Here is a 12480-nt window from a genome sequence, read left to right on the forward strand (position 1 = left end):
GCCTCAACTTGATGTCGACGGGAAGGTTGGATGATGATGGCTATGAAAGCCGGTTTGCTAGTGGGCTCTGGAATCTCATCAAGGGTTCGTTGATCGCAGCCAGAGGAAAGAAGTGTTGCACCCTTTACAAGGCAAGTGTCAGTGTGTGCAAGGGTGGGTTAAACGCAGTAAAATATTCAGCTATTGACATGTGGCACAGGCGTTTACGCCACATTAGTGAAAAATGGCTTTAAGTACTAGCGAGTTAGCGGCTCCTTCCAGACGTGACAGGTATACCTTTCAAAACCTATATTGATTGTTTATCAGGGAAATAACATAGAGTTTCATTTGTTAAATCTGTTTCTCATGTTAATAAAGTGCATGCATTAGATTTGGTTTATTCTGATGTTTGTGGTCCTATGAGGACAAAAACCTTGGGTGGGGCATTGTATTTTGTCACTTTTATAGATGATGCATCTAGGAGAGTTTGGGTTTATGCTTTGAAATCTAAGGACGAGATCTTTGGTGTGTTTAAATTGTTTCATGTTATGGTCGAGAGAGAGATAGGTAGATCATTGAAGTGCATCCGCACTGACAATGGTGGTGAATACATTAGCGAGTTTCATGAGTATTGTAAGTCCCTGGATATACGGCATGAACAGACGGTTCCCAAGACCCCCCAGCATAATGGTGTAGCTGAGCAAATGAATCGCACCATTGTTAAGAGAATCAGATGCATCGTATCTCATGTGAAGTTGCCCAAGACGTTCTGGAGAGAAGCAATGCATACGGCAGTGTATTTGATAAACAGGTCTCCATTAGCCCCGTTGAATGGAGAAGTACCTAAGAAGGTGTGGACTGGACAGGATCCATCGTACAGTCATCTCAGGGTGTTTGGATACAAGGCATCTGTTCACGTACCAAAGGACGAGAGATCCAAGCTCGATATGAAGATCAGGTAGTATATGTTCTTGAGGTACGGTGATGAAAAGTTTAGTTACAGATTGTGAGATCCGACCGAGAAAAAGCTCGTCAAGAGCAGAGATGTGGTTTTCTTTGAAGATCAGTGTATAAAAGACATTAGTAAGCCAGAGACGAACCAGCTTAATTCAGGTGAGCTAGAGGACATGGATCTGATTATTCCTCCTATGGTGCCTGATGAAGGGGGATTACAGCAAGGTGGAGAGGACGAAGGAGTTCCTTCAGAAGATGGACCAGGGGAGCAGCCCCCACTTGATCTACCTGTTGAGCCATATGTGAGGAGGTCATCTAGGGACATACAGTCATTCAAGAGTTACTCGCCACATGAGTATATTATGCTGACTGATGGGGGAGAGCTAGAAGATTATTCTAAGGCCCTAATCGACGAGCATAAGAGGGAGTAGTTGAAAGCTATACAAGAGGAGATGGAATCCTTACATAAGAACTACACCTATGATATGGTGAAATTGCCTAAAGATAAGAAAGCTTTGGGCAATAAGTGGGTGTTCGGAAAGAAGGTTGAGCAGAAAAATTCACAGACGAGGTTCAAGGCCGAACTTGTATGAAAGGGTTTGGTCAGAGAAAAGGCATAAACTTCAAGGAGATATTCTCACCAATGGTGAAAATGACATCCATACGGGTGTTGCTTGGGTTGCGGCTAGTATGGATCTGGAGATACAGCAGTTAGATGTTAAACTGTCTTCCTCCATGGTGAACTGGAAAAAGATATCTACATGCACCAACTAAAGGGGTTTGAAGTCAAGGCAAGGAGCATATCATGTGTAGGTTGAGGAAGAGCTTGTATGGGCTGAAACAAGCTCCAAGGCACTGGTATAAGAAGTTCAACTTGTTTATGTTGAAGCATGGGTATGACAGAATGGAGTCGGTCTACTGTGTGTTCACGCGCAAGTTCTCATATGGTGATTTCTTAGTTCTGTTATTATACATTGATGACATGTTCATTATGGAAAAAGACATCAAAAGATCGATAGGCTGAAATAGGAGTTGGGTAAGTCGTTTACGATGAAAGACTTGGGCCTTGCTAAACAGATCCTAGGAATGGAGATAACCCATGACAGAAGCAGTAGGAAGTTTTGACTGTCACAAGAGTGGTATATTGAGAAAGTCCTACAGCAGTTCAATATGAATGCAGCGAAGCCGGTCAGTACTTCACTGGATGGTCTCTTCAAATTGAGCAACAGGCAGTGTCCCAAGACGAAGGCAGAGGTGGAAGAGATGCAGAAGATACCTTACAAGTTAGCTGTAGGAAGTTTGATGTATGTTATGGTGTGTACGCGCCCAGACATAGCATATGCGGTTGGTGTTGTCAGCCGGTATCTTATCAATCCTAGCAAAGAGCATTGGGCAGCGGTGAAATGGATACTATGGAATCTTAGAAGCTCTTCCAAGTTGAGCCTATGCTATGGTGACGAAAAACCTATGTTAGAGGGCTATACAGATGCAGATATGGCAGGCGACATAGACTCCAGGAAGTCTACATCAAGGTTCATGTTCACATTTGCAGGGAGAGTGGTTTCTTAGCAGAGCAAGCTACAAAAGGTCGTAGCATTGTCAACGACAGAGGCCGAGTACATTGCAATCACAGAAGCATGTAAAGAGATTCTTTGGATGAAGAGGTTTTTACAGGAACTTAGCCTGAAGCAGGAGCAGCACATGGTCTATTGCGATAGTCAAAGTGTTATATACTTGAGCGAGAATCCAAGTCAGCACTCCAAGTCGAAGCACATAGAGATTCGGTATCACTGGATCAGGGTTACTTTGGAACAGAAAGTGTTACAGCTTGAGAAGGTCCACACGAACAATAATGGGTCAGACATGATGACCAAGGCTTTGCTTAAGGGCAAGTTTGAGGTTTGTAGAAACCTGGCTGGCTTGATGAATGTGAATCCCTCCTGGGTCGGAAAGGAGAAGTTTTGATGAGATTTCCTCCCAGGCTTGACCAGTCGTGAGCCTCACTCGACCGGTCGAGGGTGGTGCTCGACCAGTCAAGCCTTGACTTAACTCAAAGTCCAGCGACTTTGGGTTTATTTTTCCCGTGGTGCTCGACCAGTCGAGTGGGCCACTCGACCGGTCGAGGACACTGCTCGACTAGTTAAGGTTACGCAGATTCTAGTCCGATTTTGTGTGGGATTCGAAATTTTGAGGTAGTTTTTGCACCCATGGGAAAGAGAGTTTCATAGACTATAAATAGGAGATACCTAGGGCTTTCTAGGTAATGCAAGAGGGTTGTCTAAAGCTTTATGAGGGTTTGCTAAAGGGTTTAGGGCTATCAAAGGTGTGAGAGAGAGAGAGAGAGAGAGAGAGAGAGAGGAAGCTTGTAGAAGGGAGGTTATGCTCATGGAGGTGATCTACTGTGCAATTAACAATCTCAGCGCTTCAACGTCCTCATGATTAATGAAATCTCTTCATTTTTCTCTTATTCTCTTATTGTTTATCCACTCCTGCGTGAGTGAAGAAGGTTGTAATATTTTACTTCATAGTGGATTGTTGATCTGGACGAGGTCTCGTAGTTTTTACCTCTTTGAGGGTTTTCCACGTAAAAATCTCGTGTCGTGTGGTTTGTGCTTTGATTTATTTCATTGCTTTATTATCGCACAATTCTGATTTGTTTTGGGAGGCTAGATCCTAAGGTTTTGTGTAAGGTCCCCAATAGTGGGTCTGCTTGGATTAGAAATGTGGACCTTTTAAGTAAATGGGTCAGGCTCGGGTTGGACACCCATTAATTAACCAGCTGGCTTGAGCTTACACTGACCTAACCCAAAACCACCCCTTGCCTTTGTGGTGATGTAATATGTTTGAAAGGTTTGCAAACCAAATTAATATAGTATTTTCATTAACCTACCTAACTAATCGAAGAAATTATCATTAGAGTACCTTTTTTTTTCTTTTTTTTCTTTTTTATTTTTTTATTTTTTGTAAGGTAACGCTGCCACTCGTACATACCCCTGTTGGTCCTGCCCACTTGCTCTTAATTATCCAGCTTTAGTGTGACTTTTCTCTTGGTCATATACGATGGCTCAACTTGGTAAGAGTATCCCGAAAGAACAAGTCAAGCGTAGGGCTTTTAGAAGTCCAAGTGGGAGCACGGGTGGCTCTTGAGATATTATGGTCAATATGAGAAGTCAATTTATTGATTAGCTTGTTCCTAGTTACACTTACTCCAAAGGCCTCTAATAATTCATTGGCTCCTTATCACTGTGGAGTAAAAATCGGACTATTCAGGGGGCTGGAGTGGGTAAAACAATACTCATCATAGAATTGATCAACAACATTGCCAAAGATGGTGGAGGTGTATCTGTATTTGGCGGAGTAGGCGAACCTACTCATGAAGGAAATGATCTTTACATGAAAATGATAGAATCTTGAGTGATTAATGAACAAAATATTGCAGAATCAAAATTCGCTCTAGCCTTTGGTGCATAAAACTCAGCTTGATCTATTATTCAAGTAGACCACATGATTGAAAACAGTATGCAAGGCAACACCCACCCTCTAAATTATTTCTCATTGTGTTACTCACATGAACTACAAATGACCCTTTTTTGGGGCCCCAAGCCTAAATTTTGCATGGCATCTAATGGTTGAAGTGAACTTCATATAATCATCACAGTGCGCCCTGTAAAAATTAAGGGTGAACATTTATCTGAACTGCTTAACATGGTGTGTCACACCTGAATCATAGGTTAGCATGATTTTTTGCCATGGACCTAACGTAGGATTTCATATCCAATGGTGAGGGCAGATTTTCACATAAACATCATGGTGGGCCCCACCGCCTCTGCCAGTATGATCTAGACCATATATTTGGACCCAGATGCTCCTATTAGATTGATACTGTGATTGATGGTGCACTGATTGCACAGTTATGATTGATGCACTTTATGGGCCATGGCTTATCCATAGTAAGGTCCACAAGATAGATGGGCCAGATCACTGTGGCCCCCACCTGATGTGAGGTAGAGAAGGCATGAGAAATAGATAATGCCATAGAAAGCAACCTTGAATGAAAAGGAATGTCATCATCTAAAGTGGGGAATGCTCTAAATCAGTTTTTGTTTTGCTGCAATCTCCACCATCCATGGGCCACCTCTCAGTGATCAGACTAGTTTGGACAGGAACCAATGGCCATTCTGGGCCGGTCAGTATGGTGTACCCGTTTATGGATTGGAACCTCCGGAGTCAAATGGGTTTTGTGGTCCAACCATCGAATAGTTCAACATAGACAGTTTGGACCTCTATATTTTTATTATGTTTTAAGTATTCTTAATCAAGGGTGTGTTTGGTTGCACCAAATATCATTATGTTTCATGATAAACCAATATAATTTGGTGCAAAATATCACGAAATTTCTTGATATTTGTGGCAGCCAAACACACCCTAATATGATTATTAGGCCATGATGACACCATGGTTTTTTTTTTTTTTTTTAACACACACCACATGGGTACTCGAACCATGACCTTAGTGTTGGAACCCAAATGGTCTACCATTGAGCCATGAGTAGGACCCATGATAACATCATGGGTTGAACCAGTTGGATAGGACCTCCAACAAAAGCAGGTTGTTGGGTTTCGTGGTCCTACAACCGACCAATTTAACTTGGACAACCCTGATGTAATTATTAGGCCATGACGGCTCTACGGTTTGACCCAGTTGGACCGGCAATCCAACTTGTTTGGATAGTACCACTAACCAAAACGGCTCGGCTCTGGTCCAGTTTTTAAAACATTGGCACGAATTCTACGTACCTTATTAGGGTGGAAATTTAATTCAGATTTATATGGATCATGAGCATTGGACCAGAGGGGCCCACCATGGGTTGCACCTGGCCCAATATCAGCTCCATTGGATGATCTTTAGAACCCCTCTCTTAATCGGAAAGAAAGAAAGAAAAAAACAAAAAAACAAACAAACAAACAAACCACTTTCTTTTAGAGGGGAGCAAAGGTCCATCTACTGTAAGACCATGATTTGGATTGTCTATATCAATCAACATACCATGGGGAAAAGAAAACCACATATTTCTTCTTGTACTGTAGATTGTATGACAACAACTGCTCCCATGACCAAAACAGTCAGCTAACACACCTTGCAGCTTCTCCTACAGGCACCAAGAACCTCTGCAGATCCCACCATATACTCTGGGTTTTTCATGCACTCTCCGAGAGCGGCCCACCTCTCATAGCTTGTGTTCTCATCGGTGCAGCCACCACTGTTACCCCCCAGGGCCAAGCATAGATATGTGGGCAGCATAAGTGAATGTGCGTCTGTATTGATAAATAATTAAAAGATTACATCTAACCACATGTTGCAGTGCAAAACTGTTTGCAATCAAAACAAGAGATCACCCAATTCACTCTACTGATTTTTTGCAGAAAGAGTTACAAAATATGGAAACCAGCAAGCAACGGATTGTCTGGATTATTGCTGCCCTGAAGGAGTCTTCCAATCATTTGCAAGGATTATCCATTCATTGATTTCTATGGAATACATGATCTTTGGTAGCGCCCAGCATGTGACCGGTCAGGTTTTGCTACATGTATTTTCTAAGAGATGATAACTAAGATATAAGCAACAACACCATAGGTATTTTCTGAAAAAAAGGTGATCTAATTGAAAAAAGATGCCTGGTATTTAGATATTTTATTCAACCCTGCCTGGTAGCAATGCACCACATGGTCCAAAGATTGTATCAAGATTGATGTCAGGCAGGCACCTACTCACAAAACTTTTACCAATCAATCATGACAAAAGCATTACATTTTGATTAGCCTGATTTTTAGTTGTAGATAGAGAGACTGAAAAATACATTTAGATCCCAGGAATAGTTCATTTTGATTGATGATGAGGACTGAATTTTAGTCATGATAGAACTGATTAACTAAAGCATTTGGTGAGAATTTCATTCAAAATGACGCAATACCCAAGCATTGGCACCTGCATTGGAACCACGGAATGTTCATGGTGGGACCTGACTGATGGATGGCTAGCTAGGATCTTAAGAAGGTGCTCCTCAGCTAGCAAGTGTCAGCAGAAAACAGGTACTCAGAGGAATCATAACAAACAATAAGAGGAAATGAAAAAAAAAAATACTACAAGAACCCTAAATAAAAAATATATTTATCAGTTTTTATAGTTAACCAGCCTAGTTGTCTTCATCAGCAGATACACACTGCAAGAAAGAAAAAATAAAAATAGGAATTCCAATTTTTCAACAGGAGAAATTTATTAAAGAAACCAAAACCACAAGCTAGCAAAGTCCCAAGGTTTCAAATAAACAATTCCTCCACATCTCTACAATTTGCATTAGCAAATAAGTCCATAAACAAATTAAATTGAACCATGATCCTATTGTTGGTGGTAGTATAACCAGCTAATCTTTGGGTATCCTTGTCACCTTTTCTAAATGAAGTATCCTTGCCACGTTGAATGCCAATGAGAGACCTTCATTCTCTTTTTCTTTTCTAATTGATGTTTTCACTTTCTTAGGCAATTTGATTGGAGAAAGAAAATGCGACCTAAGAAAAAAGCACATACTGGATTAGATAACTGAATCTAGATTGTTGTCACAGTTTCCAATGCTCACAGGCCTTAAAATTACCTCACAAAGCCAATCAAAGGCAAAATTCTTTAAAGTGGAAAATGATAGCCTGCTAGTTGTATATTGAATTCCGTGCAACCCCAAATGCTTAGTAGAGATGAATTTAGATGTAAATAAATTCCCATTGAGTAGAATGCCCACTTGCCTCAATTACCATTGTTCCTGGTCCTTTGAATGGACTCTGCCATTGCAGGCTGGTTCAATAGAGGAAGTCCATTCCACCCAATTTAGAATGTGATTGCTGCATTTTCCAAACGACACGCCCTTGAATATTTGGGTGGAATGATATGAGGTAATTCTGCTTGCAAATAAAAATAAAAAATCGAGCTAGATTCAATGAGAGAGAGAGAGAGAGAGAGAGAGAGAGAGAGAGAGAGAGAGAGACTTGTAAATGTTTGGGCCAGGTCACCTGATGAATTGACCACCCTAATGTTTGGGCCAGGTCAGTCCATTAATCAAGCTGGTCAACACATCAGGGGCCCACACACTCATTAAAAAAAAATTGTGTCCATCGAAATGTGGAACATTGGCAATTTTTTTCAAAACCATCCTAAATCATATCGATCCACTCATCAGCAGGGTATCCCAAATCGGTTACGTGTCGGCCGTAACGGCCGATACGTAACTGTAACGATCGACACTGTTACATGATACGGAGTCGAAACGGGCACCCCCCCGATTTTTTGACTTACGGGTTAAAGAAAAAGGGGGGGCAAAAAAAAAAAACGTACCTTTTTTCTTTTTTCTTTCTTTTCTTCTTCTTCTTCTTCTTCTTCTTCTCCTTCTTCTTCTTCCTCTTCTTCTTCTTCTAGACTGCTGCGGCTGCGGCCTTCTTCTTCTTCTTCTTCTTCTTCTTCTTCTCTCTCTCTCTCTCTCTCTCTCTCTCTCTCTCTCTCTCTCTCTCTCTCTCTCTCTCTCTCCCCCTCTTCTTTTCCTCTTTTTCTTTTTCAATTTCCCTCTTCTTACTCGTTTTTCATTTGGCGTCAGAAATAAAATGGGAAGCAGATTTGCTGGTGTACCACACACCAGCTATATAGCTGCTGCAGGTATGTGTCATGCTAAGACGAGCGCTGACACTCCTCGAGCTCCGTGTTGTACGAACGGTTCAAAGGAGATCAAAGTTACATGGGCTCCACAGTGATGTATTTATTATATCGACACCGTTCATCTAATTTTAGAGATCATCTTAAAGCATTACTCAAAAAATGAATCATATCCAAAGATCGTCCGGACCACACCAAAAATAATAGCGGAGATAATGATTTTCACCGTGAAACAATTCGTACGGCCCACCGTAACATTTATTTTCCATCCAATCTATTCGTAAGGTCAAAAAGACCTGAATGAAGAGGAAAAACAAATTTCATATTGATCCAAAACATCTGTGATCCCAAAAAGGGTTTCAACGGTAGACGTTCAATCCCCCACTGCTTTTTGCAGTGTGGTCCACTTGATAATTAGATCTGTATTATTTTTCATGTCAATCCTTAAGTCGAGCCCATAGGAATTACTGATGTCAAATGAATGGACTGGGTACGCGGCACCCTTTTAACGGACAACTTAATAAATGGAACACCTGCCACATGGGCCCCACCATGACATATGTATTTTATCCATGCCGTCCATCCTTTTTGCCACATCATTTTAAGTCATGATCCAAAAAAATTAGTAAGATCCAAATCTCAGGTGGACCACAGCATAGGAAACAGTGGTTATAGAATGCTCACCATTAAAAATTTCTTAGGGTCCACTGTAATGTTTATTTTCCATCTATGTTCACTCCCCAAGTATAGGGTTGTGATGTAGTAATAAACTCGGTAAGACCGAGGTCGAATCCACAGGGACTGATACCTGTACGTTATCTGAAACTAAGAAGAACTAGAACTAGACTAAGATGTGATCTAAACCAAATAGAAATTAAGGAATAATTGTGGAAGAATTATCTAAGACTTTAAGGAATTCTGAGAAAGGGAACTAGGGATTCAGAGGATCCACTTGTAGAGATCAGGGAGATCGTATGCCAGGATCACAGATTATGGAAATTTACTGTACTGCCATTGATATGGGTTTCAAGAGATGAAGAATGGATGAATTAGAATGGATTCCATCACCAAACCATGCCCAGGAGACAAAGCAAACAATAGAATTAATCTAATTATCAATCAATCAACATGCCATGAAGATCAGGAAGGTACTGTCATCCTATCATGCCCATGGGACAATAATGAACAACAGGGCTTCCTGACTTCATGAATATAAAAAGAGGAAAGGAATATTCAAAGCTATCACAGACACATTGTAATTGCAGTCACAATAGACCATTAAAAACTACAAACATTCCCTTAACAATTAAACCATAATCAAGTTCAATTCACGATTAAATAGTTAACCCAGCAATCAGAGTCTCCCATCTCACTACAAGCTTCACCTCTTAGCCCTAGCTAAGAGGTTTAGCCCGTCATGATGCGGGCTAAATTCTAATTAAAAGAAAAAAGAAGAAGAAAAAGAAGAAGGAACAAAAAAAACAAAGCAAGGAAATAAAGTAAAAGAAGAAAAAAAAAAAAAACTTCTCTCTCTTCTCCTTGTCTTCCCGTATCTCATCAAAGAACTCTTCCCATGCACAGCAGCAGCAGCAGCCCCGTTTTCTTCTCCCAAACGAAAACTCCTCAGCAGCACATTCAGCAGCCCCTACCGCAGACCGTCCTTCCTTTCTTCCCGTTTCTTTCCAACCAAAGACGAACTCCCTTTGGTTCTCTCTCTTCTCTTTCTTTTATAAGCAGAGAAGATGGTGGGGAGGTCGGTTGCAGGGAACCGACCTTGCTTACGCTGAGAAAAATCGGAATTTCTTACGCACAGCAGCGTTTTCTCTCGCAGCAAAACCGCGAGACCGGTTTGTGTTTGGATGAGATGTGGACCAGCATGCGATCACGTCCGGGCATTCCGTCAACTTGGGAAGGGTCTAAATTTCCCTCCCAACAGTTTGGACGGTGTCGATCTTTCAACCAATCACCTCCAAGATCATTCAATGGGCCGTAAAAGCCGGGGCAGCGTCCGGAACTTGCGGACGCTGGCTTTGCGCTGTGCTGGACCTTGAGGGAGCCACTCTCGGTGATCTTCCAGTGAATCAGCGTCGATAATTAGATTCATAAGATCTACTTAGGCCAATCTTTCAAATTCGAAGTGGATCCGAGCTTTAGGTAGACCACACCACTAATCAACGTAGCAGAAGCATCCAATCTTTGCATTCTTAATCGTTTACATAGTTGCAAGGAATTGATCAGGCTTTGGTCGATTTCTAGGCCCACTCCTGATGGTCGGTCCGGATTCTACCGTTGGTGCACGGTGGTGGCCCACAAAGGAAAACCGCAGGCTCTGTTTCGTAATAGAAACAGAACTTACGTTTTTGAAGATGAGACGTCAGGGAGAGTCTTGCCATGCAAGTTTAGTGCAAAAAGTGTAGTACGTACACTGTATGATGATTATGAGAAATCCACACCATCCATCTTGTTCCCCATTTCATTTGAGCCGTGGGGCCCGAAGTTAAAGCGTATCTGGACAGCGGGTGGGCCCCAAATCAGGGTTTTATGGACTGATCTATTAGTTCTGCCACTTTCACGAGGATCCAATGGCTGAAATTTGACGTGTACGGTTAATTTATGGTCCCAATCCCATGTATGAAGTTTCGAGCCAATCGGATGGTGGGAGCACTGTGATCTTGCATTCTGCTTAACTTTCAGGCCATTTGAGCTTCAGTTTCTCGATTTTCGCGGACTCCTGGTGTATAATTTCATCGCTCTTAGTCTTCTAGAGTCCGTTCCCTGCTTTAGTGTCATCAGATCGGTAAATCCATGCTTTTTAGTGTCCTTTTTCGTCCAAGCTCATGAAGACGTCCTGCATCACAAATTCAATTAAATTAGGCTATTAAACGGTGTCATGCTTGTAAATCCATGCAATAAATGGGTCTGATATGCAATATTTGACCCTCAACACAACCCCCAACCAGCATTTTGCTAGTCCCGAGCAAAGTATGCGAAAAATAAGTTGATAATTACAGGAGAATTTCTATGAACTCGAGTGATTTTGGAAAACAATCTAGATATTCAGAATTCAACAATTCATGAATGTTGGGCCTTACTCTCTCCTAGACTCAAACACACGATAAACTTCATTCAAAGTATTAGTCCCTTAATTAGAAATAATCCTAAACATTGAGTTCCACAGATGTAAAGTGTAATCCCAACTTTCAGCATTAATATTCAATTCTTTATTTCAGGATATCGTTGGTAATCAACAAGAGAATTCATAATAACCAAAGCTTGCCTCAAAGATCATCTTTTCATTCCTTCAGGTTTTTTTTTTTTTTTTTTTTTTTTTTAAAGACTAATAACCAAGAAGGGGAATGAAGTCCACACTTATAGGGAGCAAACCTATAGTGAAGATTCTTTGCCTAACCTTTTTCAACGGTATCTCTTCCTTTTAATTGATCTTGACGGGCAATTGTTCCAGTTGGTTCCTTCTATGTTTACTGATCACCAAATTAACCCTTCAGTTTCAAACTGAAATCTTAATGTGTAAGCGAGATGTGACATGTGAAATCATGACTCAATCAATGTTTACAACTTCTAATATGGATTAAACTTAACTGTGAAACCTAACGAGCAACTGAATCCAAGAGCAGTGAATCACCAACATTCCATATCCTGTAATTCTAAATCAAAGATGGTCGTCCAATCACTTTAATTTCACCAGAAAGTCCAGAAAAAATTTGATTATGTAACCTAATCTCCCACCCCCAACTTAAAAGCTACATTGTCCTCAATGTAAAGAGAAATAGTCATGCAATGCACATGGGACAAAAAGAGTAAATGAGAAGTAATGGGAAGATAGTACCTGGATGA

The 12480-nt window shown here is 41.1% G+C and overlaps 2 protein-coding genes across 3 annotated transcripts in view; one reads left to right on the forward strand and one right to left on the reverse strand.

Annotated features, from left to right (window-relative positions):
• The window catches only part of LOC131258086 (uncharacterized), a 56247-nt gene that overhangs the window by 19605 nt on the left and 24162 nt on the right, over positions 1-12480 (forward strand). The window lies entirely within an intron of this gene.
• The window catches only part of LOC131258084 (uncharacterized), a 173187-nt gene continuing 165656 nt past the window's right edge, over positions 4950-12480 (reverse strand). Inside the window, exon 10 of the transcript XR_009177861.1 lies at positions 4950-4979. The gene's annotated coding sequence lies outside the window, so the exon portion shown is untranslated. The remainder of the gene's footprint in view (positions 4980-12480) is intronic.

Source organism: Magnolia sinica, chromosome 10 (assembly GCF_029962835.1).
Source record: "Magnolia sinica isolate HGM2019 chromosome 10, MsV1, whole genome shotgun sequence".
NCBI classification, from domain to species: domain Eukaryota; kingdom Viridiplantae; phylum Streptophyta; class Magnoliopsida; order Magnoliales; family Magnoliaceae; genus Magnolia; species Magnolia sinica.